The 6000-nt window shown below is 43.3% G+C and overlaps 1 pseudogene; it reads left to right on the top strand.

The window, feature by feature from the left end:
* The first annotated feature begins 4075 nt into the window (after positions 1-4075).
* On the top strand, positions 4076-4159 carry LOC116545591 (annotated as a pseudogene).
* Positions 4160-6000: the final 1841 nt, after the last annotated feature.

Genomic DNA, 6000 nt, shown 5'->3' on the forward strand with positions numbered 1-6000 from the left:
AAAAGAAGCTCCATACCTTCTAGCCATCATCCCCCATAATCAATGCCCCACGCCTAAAATGCCACTTACTTCTTGTCTCTAGAGATCTGCTTATTCTGGACATTTCATACAAATGGAGTCATTCAATATGTGGCCTACTGTGACTGGCTTTTTTTTTTCTGTTGTTTATTTGTTTTGAGATGGAGTCTTGCTTTGTAGCCCTGGCTGGAGTGCAGTGGCATATTCTAGGCTCACTGTAACCTCTGCCTCCCAGATTCAAGCCATTCTCCTGCCTCAGCCTCCTATGTAGCTGGGATTACAGGCACCTGCCACCACATCGGCTAATTTTTGTAATTTTTTTTTTTTTTTAATTACAGATGGGGTTTCACCATATTGGCCAGGCTGGTCTCTAACTCCTGACCTCAAGCGATCCCTAAGTGCTGGAATTACAGGCATGAGCCACTACACCCAGCTGTGACTGGCTTCTTTCACTTAGCATAGTGTCTTCAAGGTTCATCTATGTTGTAGTATGTATCGGAACTTGATTCCTTTCCACGGCTGAATAATATTCCATCATAGGTCTTTGCCACATTTTGTTTATCTCTTCATCACTTGATGGACATCTGGGTTGTTTTCGCCTTTTGGCTACTATGAATAATGCTGCTATGAATATTAATGTATAAGTTCTTGTGCAGACAAATGTTTTCATTCCTCTTAGTTATACACCTAGGAGTAGAACTGCCAAGCTGTTTAACCTTTGTTAACCGTAGATACTTGTATGGTTAACAATTTGGAGAACTGCTAGACTGGTTTCCAAAATGGCTGCAATAAGCCTTAGAGTTTAGAGCCTTCAAGAGTCAACCTTTTGAGGCCTTTTAATCTAACACGTGCTTGTGTGACTTTTAGTTTCTTCTTTGTTGTTATTGATGTTTTTCTTTCTTTGTCAGCTTTTTACCAGCCAGCACTGAGATGCGATGTGGCTTCAGGCCCAGGAAAACTCACAGTTTTGGGGCAGCTCTGTCTATTCCTCCCTTTAGGCTCCGAGGCCCTGACAAGACTGACGTACTGCAGTCCCTCCCCTGCACACTTTCGCTGGCTCTTGGGGAATCTTTCTGTTCCCAGTTCCGTTTTGTTCCTGTTTCCTCTGCTGTAGAGCCTTCCTTGGCTCTGCCCTCTCCTCCACTCCACCTGGCCAGGGGAGGAGGATTCCTGGGGGATCATCCAACCAAATCTCCATTTCTTGCTGGGGACTCTAAGGCAAGATAGGGGAGTTGTGGTGTCCTAGGTCAGGAAATAAGTTGATGGTAGAGTTTGACAGAATTCCGTTTCTTTTTTTCTTATTATTATAGAAGTAATGTGTGCTTATTGTATAAACATTTGAAAATAGATGTAAATAGATGCAAAAAGAATAAAAAAACATTTTTTCTTTGAAAAACATCACTCCTAATTCCCCTTACTATGGAAAATGGATGCAAACATGTTGGATGTATAGCTTTTATTTATGTAATTATTCATTCATTTATTCAGTGTGATACTGTGATTTAGAATAAGAAATATATTTTTTGGTCTTTGACCACAGTTCCTGACACGGAGCTGCTAATCCCTTAGAATTTCCTGGATGATGGAAGCATATTTTGTTCTAATGAGGCAACTCTTGGTGGGTTTCTGAATAGAGGTGGTCACCAGAAAGATGAAACCGTGATTAGAAGCTCAGAACTTTAGGCCTCACGCCACCTACCCCCGTCCCCCAGGAAGGGAAGAGGAGCTGGAGACTGATTTAATAATCTACCATGTGATAAAACCTCCATAAACATCCCTGAACCATGGGGTCCAGAGAGCTTCCAGGTTGCTGAACACACTAAGGTTCTGGAAAGATGGCAAGTCCAGAGAAGATGCGGAAGTGCTGCCACCCTTGCCCACATACCTTGACTTGCGTACCTCTCCCTCTGCTGTTTGTTTGTAACCTTTGTAACGTCCTTCATAAAACACCGGTAAGCATAAGTACGTGTTTCCCTAAGTTCGGTAAGCAGCTCTGGCAAAGATCAAAACCGAGGAGAAGGTTGTAGGAACCTCCGATTTACAGCTGCTTGGTTGGAAGCGCAGGTGATGATGTGGACGTGTGACTGGTGTCTGAAGTGAGTGGCAGTCTTGCAGGACTGCACCCTTAACCTGTGGGTGTGTGCTAACTCTACACAGATAGTGTCAGAATGTAATTGTACAGTAGCCTTCTGTGTAGGGAAAATCCTCACATATCTGGGGCCACAGAAGTGTTAACTGTGAATATAAAGAACAGTTCATTTTTTTCTATACACATTCAGCAACAGTTTATTGGGTGTCAATTGCTAAGTACTTTACCAAACCCTGGGGACTTTTTTTTTTACATATGTAGGCATGTAAATATATACATCTTTCCCTACATAAAAGATATTATCATTATATATATTATATATAGTTTGAACTTAAAGAAACATCATTTCTTTAAGCCATCATGATAATCATGATAGTGTTTTTGGACATTTCAATATTTTAGCTTTCTCTTATTGTCAACATAGCTCTAACAGTTTTCTGTCTTCTTAACCCTTCGGATAAATTCACAGAAACATAACAGCTCACCAAGTCTATTCTTTTTTAAAGGCTCTTATTGATACTTTCTGCCAATACCCATCAAAAACACTTCACAGGTACAGTCTCCCTCCAGGAGGATATGAGAGTGCCGCCTATACCCACTCGTCATGAACATTCTGCTAAGCCCTGGGGAACTTATTCTTTTTATTATTTTCCAATTTGAAAAGCAAAGAAAGAAAAAATAGTTGCGTGTGTTTCCTAAGGCTACCGTTAACAAAGTACCATGAACTGTGTACTGAAAATAACAGAAATTTATTCACAGTTCTGGAGGCTAGAATTCGAAATGCAAGGTAGCAGCAGGGCCATCCTGCCTCTGAAATCTGCATGGAAATAATACTTTGTGTCTTTCTAGCTTCAGGTGTCTTCCTAGCTTCTGGTGGCTTGCTGGTAATCTTTGGCGAGCCTTGGCTTGCAGCTGCCTTACTCCAATCTCTGCCTTCATGTCATTCGGCTTCCTCCCTGAGTGTACCTATCTTCACAAGGCCAGCTTCTTATAAGACACTCATTGGCCGGGTGCGGTGGCTCATACCTATAATCCCAGCACTTTGGGAGGCCAAGGCGGGTGGATCACCTGAGGTCAGGAGTTCGAGACCAGGCTGACCAACATGGTGAAACCCCATCTCTACTCAAAATACAAAAATTAGCCAAGTGTGGTGGCACATGCCTGTAATTCCAGCTACTTGGGAGGCTGAGGCAGGAGAATCTCTTGAACCTGGGAGGCAGAGGTTGCAGTGAGCTGAGATTGTGCCACTGCATTCCAGCCTGGGCAACAAGAGCAAAACTGCATATGAAAAAAAAAAAAATAAAGCCAGTATGTTGAATTAGGAGCCAGCTCTACTCCAGTATGATCTCATCTTAGCTGCATCTGCAATGACCCTATTTGCATATTTCCAAATAAGGTTACATTCTAAGGTACTGGGGGTTAGGATTTCAGCATATCTTTTTCACTTTCTTTGGCGAAGGAAGATACAGTTCAATCCTAATATTGGTATTGCATGACTTCAATATTTGTTTTGTGTCCCAGCTACTCAGGAGGCTGAGGTGGGAGGATCACTTGAGCCCAGGAGTTTGAGGCCAGTCTGGTAATATAGTGAGACCCTGACTCTTAAAAAAAATGTTTTTTGATTACTGAAAAAATTGAGCATTTTTCCATACATACCTTTGTTAATTTTTCTACAACAGTGTTTGTCTTTTATTTACTTATAAGAACTCTTTACATAATAAAAATACTCACACCTAAGCCCTAGGCTCTTTTCTTCTTTTACGCAATCTCAAACACAGCAAAATGCGTCCAGACTTTGGAATATTTGTAAAATTGTCAGAGTACGACTTGCCCTGGATACCACTCTCTGCCTACTGGTATAGGGCGAGAATCCTCTCCTTAGGGCCCCAGGTAGGGAATGTGACATTTGTGACTTCTGTATTAATCAAAATACGCTAGATTATGCTACATTTAAAAAAAAGTGACCCGAAGACTATACTTTCAGGGATCATTTCTATAGTTTGTTACTAGAGAAGTTTCTCTGAATGTGTAGAGCACTTAAAAAAAAAAAATGACCCCAGAAATCTTGGTGGGTCACCCCGCAAAGATTTATTTCTCACTCAGACTACACATCCATTACAGGTTGGCTAAGACTCTGCCCTGCACCATTACTCCAAAACCCAGGCTCCCATTGGCACTCCCATCTGGGCCATTAGAATCAGGAAAACAGAAACCACACTATGACTTTAACAGAGAGAATTTAATATAGGAAATTGTTTTCATGAACACTAGAGGACTGAAAAGTCAAATGAGAATGGTCAGGGAACACTAAGGGTTAACTGCAGGAAGGAAAGATCAATCCTAAGCAAAGACCACCCCTGGATTTGGGGGAATGAAGGGAAATTGGGATGATCAGAGCCTAGCAACTTAGAGGCAGGGCTGGCCACACAGAGCTGGTACCCAGATCTCTGAAGAGGGGGGAGCTGCTCAACTGGTACCGGTACCTCACAGGTGGTGCAATAAGGCTGGCTTTGGGAGGGCTGGAAACTGGAACCAACTCCTAGTGCCAGGAGGAAGGGCTGTTGCTATGGAAACACTGAGAGGATCGGCAGGCAAACAGGAGTGAGCAAGACTCTTCTCCCCCCTCCTTTGCTTGCGGCCTCCCGCCATGCTCACTAATGGCAAAACCAAAGGGAGCACTGGACAAAAGAACCTCAGCATGGCAGAGTAGAATATAGAAGAGTGGACAGAGCTAGCCATATGGCAGAGGGAAGGGGAGTGTGATGAACGAGGCACTGTTCTGCAAGCGTCCATCAGAAGTGACACCACCCACATCCCCTTGGTCAGAGTAAGTTAGGGGGCTAAGCCCTGCTGTCAATAGGCAGGAGAATATTATTCTCTTCCATAAAGGAGCCTCCAATATTATGAATGGTAAGTACAGAACAGTCAACCACAACTTCAATTCCGCCCCCAGATTCAAACAGGCCTTCACCTGGTGAACATCTATGTGCTCAGCTGTAGCTGGAGCTTCCTCCTATGGCCAGTGCCTGATTCGAAAGTACTCTAAGGTTTTGTTGCTCAAGGCACGGTCCAGCAGCAGCAGCCTCACCTGGGATCGCTGGAGAAATGCACTCTCAGCCCCACCCCAGATCTACTGAATCAGAAACTGCATTTGAACAAAGTCCACAAGTGATTTGTATGCATTCAAGTTTGAAAAGCTCTTCTCTCTTGAGCCTGAACCAGAAGGAGAGTATGCCTTGCACATAAGCCTGGGCAGGGTTTTTTTTTTTTTTCCCAACCCCCTTTGTCTCAGCAGCCTTGAATTACAATCAGTCTCTCTTAGATTCTGGAGTTAACTTGAGAGTTCATCTTAGTTTCCTACATTAATGGAAATTTTCTTTTTTTCTCTTTTTTTCTGCCTAGTCATAACGATTTAGTGAAAAGTTGGGAGGGACCACATTGGGGGTCGCTAGTCATTTGCCACTTTTTTGCAATTTCTCAGCTTCCAAGTCCATAGCTCTAACTTGCCTGGTCCCTGGTTTGTAACTTCACTGGAATACCATTCCTTTAATCCTTTGTAGAAGCTGAGGGTTGTGTTAATTTCCTAGGACTCCTGCAACAAATCACCACAAACTCGGCCACTTAACACAAAAGACACCTATTCTCTCACACTTCTGAATGCTGCAAGTCCGAAATCAAGGTGTCAGCAAGAGAACGCTTCCTCTGAAGGCTCTAGGGAAGAATCTCTCCTTGCGTCTTCCCCAGCTGGTAGCTCCTGGCAATCCTCGGCTTCCCTTGGCTTGCAGCTGCATCCCTCTCATCTCTGCATCAATCTTCACACGGCCATCTTTCCTGTGTCTCTGTGTGTGTCCTGCCCTCTTCTTATAAAGACACCAGTGACTGGATTTATGACC

Source organism: Sapajus apella, unplaced genomic scaffold (genome assembly GCF_009761245.1).
Source record: "Sapajus apella isolate SASKATOON/1434 unplaced genomic scaffold, GSC_monkey_1.0 scaffold295, whole genome shotgun sequence".
In the NCBI taxonomy this organism is placed as follows: domain Eukaryota; kingdom Metazoa; phylum Chordata; class Mammalia; order Primates; family Cebidae; genus Sapajus; species Sapajus apella.